Source organism: Podarcis melisellensis, assembly GCF_964234715.1.
Source record: "Podarcis melisellensis genome assembly, chromosome: W".
NCBI classification, from domain to species: Eukaryota; Metazoa; Chordata; class Lepidosauria; order Squamata; family Lacertidae; genus Podarcis; species Podarcis melisellensis.
The window spans coordinates 28,814,423-28,828,071 of record NC_138535.1 but is presented as its reverse complement, the minus strand read 5'-3'; positions in this window follow the sequence as shown (position 1 = coordinate 28,828,071).

The following is a 13,649-nucleotide window of genomic DNA, read 5'->3' as shown; positions in this document are numbered from 1 at the left end:
GGAGGAGGAAGCATGTACAACTCCTCCTGGAGGTCTGAGTTCAAGTAGGCTACATCCACATCAAAGTGATGCACCTTCCAACCTCTTTCTGCAGCAATGGCTAAGAGCATGCACAGAGTTTCACTTCTTGAAGTAGGAGCATACACCTCAGTGTAATGCAGCCCCTTCTGCTGCGTGAACCCTCTGGCTACTAACCTAGCCTTGTACTGTGGTTCTCCAGATTCTGTGGGTTTAAGGTGAACGGCAACGTTGTGATGGAGAACACACCTAGAGACTCCATTGAGCTCATCTTCTGCATTGCCTCTTGCCATTTGCTGGCTTCTTCTTGAGGCAACTTCTGAACATCCTGAAAACTTTCAGGTTCACACTGAGCCACCCCAACACACACACTTGTGGTCTCAAACCTGTCAGGCGGTTTACCCTTCGTGGTTCGGGTTGATCTCCTCAGTGTGAGCTCTGGTACCCCCTCTGACCCACTAGGGCCAGCTAGACCATCCCCAGTGTCAGAGAGCTCCCCCTCTGACCTGCTGCGTCTTTTGAACCTTACAGCTGGACCTGTGGGTGAGGATGGCTCACTCTTTGGCTCTGTCTTGAGAGTTTTAGGAGAGGTGCTAGGTTACTTCCGCTCTGGACTCCATTCCTCAGCAGCAGGTTCAGTCTCCACCACCTCCTCCTCATCTGAGTCAAGAAACCTTTCTGAAAGAACATCTGGGTTACCGTGTATGCGTGTCCACCCACTTTGTTCACAAAACTCAGCACTGCTGCTTACAAGCAGCCGGGACTGGTTGCCATCAGGATAGACAAATTTCCACCCCTTGGTCCCTGGTTCATACCCAACAAAAATCATCTTCTTGGACCTTGGGTCTGTTGGGATACTGCCAGGGAGACACTGCCTCCACGTCGTCTCCGGACGATCTGTTGATGTCCCGTAGTCACACAGTATCAGCAAATTAGCGGCACCAAGCCTCAGAAATAGATTGCCACATTCCTGGGCTGGTGCACACTCTTTCAGCAGAGTTCACACAGCAAAAGTTGCACTCAGGAGAGTATCATTTAGAATGTTTATTCAGCGTTGGTCAGAACAAAGAAAACATGACCGACTGCTATCGTGTTCTGGCGCAGAGAGAGAAAACGAAAGCAATAGCAAACTTAAACATCCTGAGAAACAGGACATGCGCAGACTCTGTGACTCACAAGCCTGCTCTCTCTTAAGGTGGAACGGAAATATCCTAACTTCCTCCCCCTTTCCGTGTAACCTGTAGTACCTGTGGTTCACCCAATTGCAACTTCTGTACGTAAACCTTAAGTTGTTCTCTGTTAACAACCTTAGACAACAGATCAGCAGGAATTTCATTTCCTGGCATGTAGGACACCTGAATCAGTCCTTTCTGAATACACTCTCTTGCACGATGTAGCTTAATCTGCAAGTACTTGGTTCTTTGCTTGCAACTCTCTGAGTTCAGCAAAGCCAAACAGGATCTATTGTCTTGATACACTTGTATAGGACATTTCACAGAAACCCCAATGTCCTTAAACAGTTGCATCAACCATTCACAATCCATGAGTGAAAATGACAGAGCATTGAGTTCTGCTTCACAGGAACTTAGGCTCACTGTCGTCTGCTTTTTGCACAACCAGTCAAACAGACAGTGGTTGTACATGTAGCACACTCCAGAAGTGCTTGTACCATCCGTGGTGTCACTTCCAAAACTTGCATCTGCAAAGATTTCAAGACCTCCAGTCTTCTGACTGGTGAACCTCAGCCTGTAGTGCATAGTCCCTTTCAAATAGCGGGCTATGCGCTTCAGAGCTTTCCAATCCTGAACAGTAGGATTATTAGCATGTCTGCTAAGCAGGTTAGTGCTTACAGCAATGTCAGGTCTTGAGCATCTAGCAATGAAATTCAACTTGCCTAGAATGCATCTGTACAGCGTAGTGTCAGAGAACGCTTCAGCAGTACTATCTACCTGGTAGCCTGTCACCATCGGTGTGTCTGCTGGGTTTGCATCAACCAAATTCAACCTGGTTAATACATCAGCAATTTTCTGTGTTTGGTGTACCAGAAAATTACCTGCTTGGTCCCTCTCCACCTGCAGAGAAAGATAGTTGGATACCTCACCAAGATCCTTCATGTCAAAGTGCTCCTTCAGCTGAGCTAGGGTGCTTTGGTAAAAAGCCTGATTCTTCCAAAACATCAGAAGATCATCAACAAAACATAAACAATACAGTTTGTTTTGCCCCTCCTCCTTGACAAACACACATGGATCAGCTTTGCCCTGGTGAAAACCTAGAGAAAGCAACGTCTCAGTGAGTTTTGTGTTCCAACACCTGGCACTCTGCTTGAGACCATATAAGGATTTCCGCAGTCTACAGACCATTCCCTTCTGTATCTGCATTCCATCAGGTGGAAGCATATACAGCTCCTCCCCCAGAATCCCGTACAAAAAAGCTGTATTAATATCATGGTGAGAAACATGCAGTTTCTCCTCTGCAGCTATCTTGAGCATTAGCCGAATGCTCTCATATTTGACGGTGGGTGAGTAGGTCTCATGGTAATCCTGTCCTGGTACCTGTGAAAAACCTCTGGCAACCAATCTGGCTTTGTGTCTGACAACCTTGCCATTCTGGTCTGTCTTGGCCTTGAAGACCCATTTGCTGCCAACCAGTCTCATTCCTGGGACGACCGGTACCAATTCCCAAGTTTGGTTCCTGTTCAAGGAATCAACTTCAGCCTTCATGGCATTTAGCCAAGGCTCAGCATCTTTAGAGGTTAACTCCTGAACCTCTTTGAAGCTTGAAGGTTCCCACACCTTCTCTGAGCTACTAAGAACAGCAGTTGCCGTCTTAGCAAACTCATCAGCAAATCTCTTTGGAGGTCTGCCTTTGGTGGCCCTCTCAGATCTGCGAACCAGACGTAAGTCTTCTGGACTCATCTCCTCCTTCTTAGGAGAAAAGTGACCAATGGTGAACAGTGGTTCTTCCAGTTCATTGTCAGACGCATCAGATGGTCTGACTGAGGCCTTTGCGCTCTTGTAGTCTGCTGTGTCATCACTGTCACTGACAGCAGCAGCAGCGCCACCAACTGAACTGGAATCCGAACTCTGATCATCATCATCATCATCATCATCCTCATCCTCAGCTTTCTCAACATCATCTGTCTTTTTCCCATTACCTTCATCCTCCTCTGGGTAACTCTGGAAAATTCCCACATTTTCCCCCCACTTAGGATTGTACTCAACACTCTTGGTGAACTTAATGGACTTAGAGTTAGTCATCCACACCCTGTATGCACCTTTCTCGTACCCCATGAACAAACCATGTGCCCCACGCTTCCCAAGCTTGTTGTTTTGTGGGGAGTGTACCCACATGTCAGAACCGAAGATTCTCATGTGCTTGACGTTCGGTTTCTTACCAAACATCTTCTCGTACGGAGTGCAACCTATGGGTGATGACAGTCTGCGATTAACGGTATAAACCACTGTCGACAGAGCTTCCCCCCAAAACTTCTCAGGGAGGTTGGCATCGTGCAACAAGGTTTTTAGGCCTTGAAGCAAGGTTTGATTTGCTCGCTCCGCAAGTCCATTCATCCATGGCGATCTGGGCGTTGACAAATCATGCTGGATTCCCTTCTCAGTCAGGAAAGCTTCAAACTGCTGAGAAGTGAACTCCCCGCCCCGATCGGTAAAAAGACAACCGATACTTTCACCACGAACATTCTGCAACCAAGCACAGAATGCCTTGAACTTAGGGAATGCTTGCGATTTCTGCTCAAGCATAAACACATGAATGTACCTAGAAAAAGAATCAATTAGAACCATGAAGTACCTTGCTCCTCCCAAAGAGGGCGCAAGTGGCCCTACCAGGTCTGCATGCACTAGCTGGTAGGGTTTGGAAGCCTGCCTGCTAGACTCCTTGCCTTTTGGAGCAACCTTCACCTTGTTCTCTGCACAAGATATACATTTCATGTGGTACTTACAAGGTTTGATGCTCAAACCTTCAACCAACCCTGGCATCTTGGCTAGCGCTTGCCAAGACATGTGACAAAATCTTCGATCTGCTTCATGAATACAACCTGCATGAAGAACCTTGTTAGTTTGGGCAACACAACAAGAATCAGCATTAGACACAACAGCATTGTCATCATAAGTTATACAGAATAAACCATCCATAAATTTTGCATGCAAAATGTCCTCTTTGCCTTTCCTGATGACACAGACGCTCCTCTTGAAGGAAATCTCAAAACCACGCCCAGTCAGCTGTGGGACGCTCAGCAGACTGTCCTTAGCTCCAGGTACATAAAGCACATTACTTATGGTTGTATGCAAACTTGCAAGTTTAACAGTCCCTTCTCCTGCAATTTGCAACGTCCTTCCATCAGCCAGGTGGATCTCTCCTTCTTGAGGTGTAAAGGAGATAAACAGGTGCCTATCCTTTGTTAAATGGCGCGTGCACCCTGAGTCCACAACAAACTTGGCTTTAGCCCTTGGAGTAGTCTTTGCAGCAAGCAAAACCTTGTTTTCCACCAGCGTGGGCTTTTGCAGCTTGCCCCCCTGCTCCTGGCCATGAGGCTTGCCTTTAGCCTTTGGTGAAGCTGTGCCAGCTAACAAAGCTTTGTTTTCCACTGGCGTGGGCTCTTCACTCCCCCTCTGCTTCGGGCCATCTGCAGGCATCTGTCTTTGTTTACCTCTGGCCTTCCGGCCTCTGCAAAGACGATGACCTTGGCTCCCACGAGAAACAGAGCTCTCAGCTGCCGACTCCTTGGCTCCCCCTGGAGGCTGGAATTCTGCCTGGGCTGACATCACAGTCTGCTCCCCCTGCAGCTTGCAATCGGTACCCTCAGCATCCCTGCATTCATTCGCATTCTGGGAAACAGCCAGGACCTCCGATGCAGTCAAACTCTGGGCTGGGATGATTGGCAGATGGGCAGCTTTCAAAGCATTCCACATCTTTCGTGCCGTCACGTTGCCAGCAAGCGTTTTTATTTCCTCCAGAGAGACGGACAAGACGATTATGTCAATGGCCCTTGAATTCTGGGCCTCCCATTTCTCTGTCAGAGGAACTGGGGGGGCTTGGGACACGGTTTGCCACACTCCGTACTGACGCAGCAAGCTCTCACACCATTTTGCCCAGGTCTGATAATTTCCCCCATTTAACTTAGGGCATTCAGCAGCTTCAGACACTTGGAAAAACTCCATTCCAGGTCTTTACGTGAGCCCGAGTCTCTTTCTTTACTTCAAAGACTCCTTATCTTGGCTCCCATTAATCACGAAGCCTCTTTGGCTTGGCTCCCAGGCTAATTAAGCCTTGCCGCGCAGCCCAACAGAAAAGCCTCCGCTTTGCTTTTCCACATACCTCAGCAGCAGTCTGTTGCATTCTCATTCTTACTCTCCTGTAAGTGCTGTGAATCTGGGCCCGAAACCTGTTGTTGGGATACTGCCAGGGAGACACTGCCTCCACGTCGTCTCCGGACGATCTGTTGATGTCCCGTAGTCACACAGTATCAGCAAATTAGCGGCACCAAGCCTCAGAAATAGATTGCCACATTCCTGGGCTGGTGCACACTCTTTCAGCAGAGTTCACACAGCAAAAGTTGCACTCAGGAGAGTATCATTTAGAATGTTTATTCAGCGTTGGTCAGAACAAAGAAAACATGACCGACTGCTATCGTGTTCTGGCGCAGAGAGAGAAAACGAAAGCAATAGCAAACTTAAACATCCTGAGAAACAGGACATGCGCAGACTCTGTGACTCACAAGCCTGCTCTCTCTTAAGGTGGAACGGAAATATCCTAACAGGGTCACCCTTTCTGCGTTTGGCCTTTGGTATAAGAACCCAAGCCTCACAGCCAAAAACACGGAGGAAATGCACCTTGGGCTTCTTACCGTGCAGAAGAACATAGGGCATGTCCCCTACAACAGAATTAAAAACGTGATTCTGCACAAAAGAAGCAGATTTCCAGGCCTCAGCCCAATAGCATTGTGGGAGTCCAGAATCAAACAGCATAGTAGCCACAGCCTCTTGTGTTCTGTTCTTGTGTTCAGTAACACCATTCTGCTGAGGACTGTGTGGTGCTGTCAGCCTGTGACTTATCCCCTTCTGGTGGAAGAAATTCTGCAGCACAGACCCAGTAAACTCCGCCCCTCTATCACTCTGAAAGATTCTGACTTTAGCAGAGAATTTCAATTCTACAGCTGCTATCCAGTCTTTTATCAATGCAGCAGCTTCCCCTTTGTGCTTAATCGAGAAAACCCAAGAGTTCTTCAAAAATCATCCAAAAGAAGCAAAATAAATTTTGATCCACCCAGACTGGCTACTGGCATAGAGCCACACAAATCTGCATGCACTAGCTCAAAAGGCCTGCTTGTCTCTTTGCTAAACTTGGGATATGTGCACATTTTTACCTTGCTACAGATAGGTAGCCGTGTTGGTCTGCCATAGTCAAAACTGAAGAGTGTATCTGAAAAAGTGTGCATGCACACGAAAGCTCATACCAAGAACTAACTTAGTTGGTCTTTAAGGTGCTACTGGAAGGAAATTTTTTATTTTTACCTTGGATTGCTTACAGGCTCTGCAATCTAAAAACTTATCACATCCCTTCATTTTGCACCCCTCTGTGCACCCCGGGGCCTTCTTGACATAATTCCAATTCAGTTGTGCCAATCATCTGTGCCATAAGTGGGCACACCCATCATGTGGTGGGACATTCGCACACTGCACTTGTGTTACCTCAGTGGGACCGTCATCTGCAATAGGTATTTCAACCATGAACAGCCTATTCTTGCATTCAACACTGAACAGGTGTTTCCCATCCCTGGAAAAAGAACACATGTTATTCTCAAAACGAACGCTGAAACCATCAGCTACTACTGCAGAGACAGACAAAAGACAACTGGACATCTCTGGAACCACATAAGCTTGAATCTCATGCTCCAAGAACGGACAGTACAAAGTCCCAGACATGGTCAGGGAACGTCTGCTTCCATCTGCCACTGTGACAGATCGTCCACCTTTTACAGCCTTGAAATTCCGAAGAAGCCCAGCAGATGGAACTAAAGAGTGAGTTGCTACACTGTCCACAACGAAAGTCAGCCCAGCTTCCTGTTTACAGCGTTTAACAATTGCCATGGAAGCTGCAAGATGATACTGGGAAGGCTTCTCTTTGCTTTCAACTTGAGTAGAGCCTTTGGAAATCTTCCCACGCCTCACTGCCATGGAAGAGTCCCTTATCTGCATTCCCGAGCCTCTGGCCTTGGGCTCCTGAGCCTCTGCTGGGCAGTCTCTCACAAGATGTGAGGGGGAGCCACAGCGATAGCAGCATTTCGTAGCAAAAGCCTTTACAGAGTCCTCATTGCTTCTTGCCGCCCCTGTGGAGTTTGGAACTGACAGGGTTAAAACTCCGTGGTGTCCTGTATCTGGGAGGAGCTTGACGCAGAGATGTGCGTCACAGTGTGTGTCAGTGTTCAGACTTGCTTTCGCTTCTGGCTGACACACAGCACAGATCAGAGGCTGCGAGAGAGTGCTTTTGGAAGCACAGAGAATGGCGGAGGTTTCCGATGGATTTACTGCTTTGTAAATAAACGCTACTAGAGATAAGAACGAACTGTCTCTGGTCTTAATTTATCCCTTTTCTCACACGGACGCAGGACCGCTGCTTCTCTGCTCTCCTGCCAGGTCAGCTTCCCAGCAGAGCCCACGCAGGGAAGAATGACTGGACGCAGGATTTATTTTATTTACCCGAATAGGTTATGGGAGTTCCGCAATTCCTGACAAGTGTGAGAAGGGAGGAAGGCTGCCAGCTTTGAGTTGCTGTGATCTCCTGCCAGGAAGGGCAGTGGGAGATGCTGGTGATCGGAGCCAAGAGCCAAGAGAGACGGCTGCTTCGGAGGACCAGTTGCTGGCAGTGTGAGTACGTTTGAAGCCCCGGTGGGAGGAGAATGGCTGCTGCACAGGCACAGCAGGGCCAAGACAGCTACCCCGGTGAGAGACTGAATGGGGCCAAGTGGGAGGCCTGGTCAAGAAGAGCAAGAAACCTGAGGCTTTTCTCCTGGGCATGGTTGGCCAAATGGTGCCAAAAAAGGATAGGACTTTCTTTATGTATGCAACTACAGGGACGCAGGTGGCGCTGTGGGTTAAAGCCTCAGCACCTAGGACTTGCCGATCAGAAGGTCGGCGGTTCGAATCCCTGCAGCGGGGTGCGCTCCCGCTGCTCGGTCCCAGCGCCTGCCAACCTAGCAGTTCGAAAGCACCTCCGGGTGCAAGTAGATAAATAGGGACCGCTTACCAGCGGGAAGGTAAACTGCGTTTCCGTGTGCGGCTCTGGCTCGCCAGAGCAGCGATGTCATGCTGGCCACGTGACCCGGAAGTGTCTCCGGACAGCGCTGGCCCCTGGCCTCTTAAGTGAGATGGGCGCACAACCCCAGAGTCTGTCAAGACTGGCCCGTACGGGCAGGGGTACCTTTACCTTTACCTTACAGCAGCAAGAATCCTTTTGGCAAAGTATTGGAAGATGCAAGAACTACCTACTCTGGAAGAATGGCAGACAAAGGTGACAGACTTTATGGGATTGGCAGAGATGACCGGCAGAATCTGCGACCAGGGGAAAGAGACGGTGGAAGAGGATTGGAAGAAATTTAAAATATATCTTAAAAATTGTTGTAAAATTGAGGAATGTTAAGATGTCAAGGGGTAAGAAGTAGAGAATTACAGCTGTAACTAACAAATTTAAGGAAATTTAATGAAAGGGAAGATAATTAGATAAATTGACTAAAGGGTTGCTAAAGAATTTTGGAATAAGGATGCAGCGAAAGGGAGGTAAGGGGAAGTCGATATATGTTTAATGTTGTGTATGTTTTTGTTTTGTCTTCTGTTTTGTGATGTGTCTGTTTTTTATTATGTGTTTGAAAAATTAATAAAAATTTTATATAAAAAAAAAGAAGAGCAAGGGGGTGGTTTGTGGCCACAGGGCTCTGGAGTCCAGTCCAGAAGGAGCCGGCCCCACCCACACAAGCTACTGCTCTGCTGAGTGAGAGAGAGCAGAGAGAGCTCTGCCTGTTGAAAGCATCTGTGGACGCTTTGCTGTTGCCCCATCTGGAGGGCGTTAAATCGGCTCAAGCCGCCTGGCAGGCGCTGAGGAGTCTGTGTGAAAGCTCAGCAGGAGCCAAGGGCCGAGAGGATGCCAAAGGCCAAGGGAGCAAGCCTTGGGCCGAAGTGGGAGCCAGACCAGAGGGGGCTGGAAGCCCAGGAGAGGCTAGAGGATGCCCAGAGAGAGCACCAAGCCCAGTGGGGGCTGGCACTGTGTTGGGAAGCTGTTGCAATGCTTCAACACGTCTGTGTGATAGACTATGTGCTGGAGAGAGGCTGAGAGCTGGGAAGAGGAAAGCAGTGGCAAGCTGTTCCTCAGGCAGCAGTGCACCCAGGAGTGGGGGTGCAGGCCGATCCAAGAGCTCTGAGAAAGTCAAAAGCTCCGAAAGTTGTTTGTGCTTTGTGGCGTCGTCCAACAGCGCTGGGAAGCATCCGCTAGAGGCCCAGGCTGCCAAGGATACCGGCCGGCGTGGAATGTCAACAAAGCAGGTTCCCAGGACCGGTTCCCAGCAAAGACGTGGGAAAGCAGCAGGCCAGGAGAAAAACAACAACAAGGCGTCTTATCACAGCTGCGATGGTGTCTCTGAGAAAAGGCAAAAGTTTTAGTCGGGGGGAGGCTGTGGCCATGGCAACCGGTGGGGGTGCGAGCAACGCCATGGCAGCTTTGGAAAACAGCCAGAGAGACACTTTATCTCTCGTAATCGATTCGGGCGCATCTCACTGTCTCGTGAAATCACGGGAACTCCTGAGGAACTGCAAGGCAGTTAAAACCAGACGTTATGTTATTTTAGCGGACAGGTCTCAGAAACCATTGACTGAATCTGGGTTTTTCTTTTGTTCTTTTATAGATCATTGGGTGCAAGCTTATGTGGTTCCAGAGCTTGCCCACTCTCTTTTAAGTGTGTCATCGCTCACTGCTGATGGGTTTGAAATTTGGTTCTCTAACAATTTGTGTTCCTTCTACAGGGATGGGAAGAAGATCTACAGTGTTGAGAAAAAAGACAGGCTCTTTCTGGTGGAGATGCCCATTGAAAATGGGACTGGTGGGAGAATGGGACTGGTGGAAAATGGGGCTAGTGGAGAGCCCATTGAAGATGCCCAAGTGCAGTGTGCAAATGTCCCACCACACCATGATTGTATACACTTATGGCACAGGAAATTTGGGCACATTGGGTGGTCACTTGTGAGAAGAGCCGCAGAGAACACCATTGGGTGTAGGTTCAAGGCATGTGACAAATACCTAGATTGTCAAGCCTGTAAGCAATCGAAGGTCACAGCATGCACATACCCCAGGTCAGAGAGGCGAACCAGCAAACCCTTTGAACTTGTGCATGCAGATTTGTCAGGGCCCATGCCAACACCTTCTTTAGCTGGGTCTAAATGGGTTCTGGTTCTGATTGACGATTTTTCAAAGCATTCTTGGGTTTTTACGCTTAAACAGAAATCAGAAGCAGCTGCACTGATCAGGGATTGGATCACAGCGGTAGAGCTACGGTTCTCTACCAGGGTGATTTCCTTTCAATCTGATCGTGGGGGGGGGGGGAGTTCACAGGTTCTGTGCTGCAATCGTTTTTCAGGCAGAAGGGTATCAGTCATCGACTGACGGCCCCGCACTCTCCGCAACAGAATGGGGTTGCAGAGAGAAAATTTCGCACTCTACAGGAATCAGCGAACGCTATGTTGGCAGACTCGGGTTTACCACAGCGCTTTTGGGCTGAGAGTTATAAATCAGCATGTTTTCTGCAGAATCGGGTGTACAATTCCAGTGTAGACAACACACTGTTTTTCTTGTTGCATCAGAGGAAGCCAAAAGTGCACTACTTCCACGTTTTTGGCTGCCAGGCTTGGGTTCTCATTCCAAAGGCCATGCGCAGAAAGGGTGAGCCAAGGTCTAGGAAGACGATCTTTGTAGGCTATGAGCCGGGTTCAAAGGCGTGGCGTTTCGCATACCCTACTGGCAACCAGTCTAAGCTGCTTATTAGCGGCAGTGCTGAGTTTTGCGAGCAGAGTGGGTGGAAACGTCTTCACGGGAACCCGGATGTTCTGTTAGACTCAGGTGAGGAAGAGGAGGAGGACGAGGCTGAACCTGTTGCTGAGGTGCACAGTCCACAGCCACAGAGTCCAGAGCAGGGATCTCCAAGGGAGAGGCTCCGTATCTCTCCAAAAGGGAGTCCCAGGACCCCTCCACAGGTCTCTGTCAAGTCTGAGCAAAGGAGTAAGCCATCCTCGCCAGCAGAACCAGCTGTACGCCCAAAACGGCGCAGCAGGTCAGAGGGGGATGTTTCTGACACAGAGGATAGTAGGGTTGATCCAGGTGAATCAGGCACAGTTCCAGAATTCACGCTGAGGAGGTCAGCAAGATCAACCAAAGGGAAGCCACCTGAAAGGTATGAAGCCACAAGTGTCTGGGTTGGTGTGGCTAGATGTGAACCTGAATCCTTTGAGGATGTTCAGAGGTTGCCTCAGGAAGAAGCCAGCAAATGGCGTGAGGCGATGCAGAAGGAGATGAACTCAATGGAGTCTCTTGGTGTGTTCTCACTCACACAGCTGTCGGCCAATAAGCAAGCTGTTAGTTGTAGATGGGTTTACCGTTTGAAACCCACAGAAGCGGGAGAACCACAGTATAAAGTGAGATTAGTGGCCCGAGGATTCACACAGAAAAAGGGTGTCCACTTCACAGAGGTATATTCGCCAACCTCGAGAGTGGAGACTTTGAGAACGCTTTTGGCGATAGCAGCACAGAGAGGTTGGAAGGTGAACCATTTTGATGTAGATGTCGCCTACCTGAACTCAGATCTCCAGGAGGAGTTGTACATGCTTCCTCCTCCAGGGTTTGAAATCAGTGAGCCAGGCGTCGTGTGGCGGTTGCACAAATCCATCTATGGATTACGCCAATCTGCCAGGAATTGGAATATGTGCCTACATGAAGCCTTAGAAGAGCTAGGTTTTAAGAGATCTCTTGCAGACAGTTGTCTTTACATTAGAGATTCAGGCTTAAAACAGCAAGTGGTGCAGGTGTTCGTTGATGACATTTTGATCATGGCACAGACAAGGTGAACAGGTGGAGAAGTTTGCTAAGGAGCTTGGAAAGCGGTTCAAGCTAAAGCAGCTTGGAGATGTCAAGTCCTATTTAGGCATAGAGATCACAAGAGCAAGTGATGGAAGCTTTTTGCTTCGCCAGAAAGGTAAGATTGAACAGTTGCTTGAGAAGTTCAGGATGTCTGATTGTGCAGGTGCCAGATCACCCATGGAGGCTGGATACGTGAAGGAGTGTCAGCAAGTAGAACGCGTGGTGTTCGAAAATACTGAACTCTTTCAGTCAGCTCTGGGTAGTCTGTTGTATCTGTCACAGTGGAGCAGACCAGACATAGCATTTGCTGTCAATCTGCTCAGTAGAGAGGCTTCAAGTCCTAGTGTGCAGGCCTGGAATGGTATAAAGCGGGTGCTACGTTACCTGCAAGATACCAAAAACTTTTGCCTCAAGATGTCAGCTGAGGGCGATGTCAAGCTGACTGCTTGGGTGGATTCGGACTGGGCTAACCTTGAGGACCGCAAATCAGTGTCAGGCCTAGTGGTGAAGTTTGGGGACTCAGTAGTTGGGTGGAGGTCCCGGAAGCAAAGTCTCATAGCGCTTTCATCTACTGAAGCTGAGTTCAGTGCGCTATCAGAGGTTTGCAGAGAGCTGGAGTTTTATGTGTGTTTTGTTGAGGAAATCTGTGGAGAGAATTGTCTGCTCGTTGTGGTGCATGAAGACAATCAACCGTGTCTCAAATTGGCTGACACGGGGCAATTCAAGGCGAGGACCAAACATTTGGACATACGTTTCTGGAATGTATGTCAGAGCGTTCATGAGGGGCTACTTGCTCTGAAATACTGTCCCTCAACAAAGAACCTCGCTGATGGTTTCACAAAACCATTGACCTTCCAGAAGCACGAGGAGTTCTGTGAGGGTCTGTGTATGGGGAAAGCATTGTTGGCTGTTGTCCCCAGATGCAGGACAAGAGGGGGTGTGGAGTTTGGAACTGACAGGGTTAAAACTCTGTGGTGTCCTGTATCTGGGAGGAGCTTGACGCAGAGATGTGTGTCACAGTCTGTGTCAGTGTTCAGACTTGCTTTCGCTTCTGGCTGACACACAGCACAGATCAGAGGCTGCGAGAGAGTGCTTTTGGAAGCACAGAGAATGGCGGAGGTTTCCGATGGATTTACTGCTTTGTAAATAAACGCTACTAGAGATAAGAATGAACTGTCTCTGGTCTTAATTTATCCCTTTTCTCACACGGACGCAGGACCGCTGCTTCTCTGCTCTCCTGCCAGGTCAGCTTCCCAGCAGAGCCCACGCAGGGAAGAGTGACTGGACGCAGGATTTATTTTATTTACCCGAATAGCCCCCCCCCCACTCCCTTTTGGGGTACAGTCTGCATTTTCTTGCCCAGCTCTCAGTCTTTTTTCCTGTTCATCAATCAATCTCCCCCTAATATATTCAATCGTGAGGTCCGGAGGCATAACTTCCATTGTCAGAACCAGGTTCTCATAACTCCTGTCCAAAGAGCTCAGCAGTGTGTATGCCTT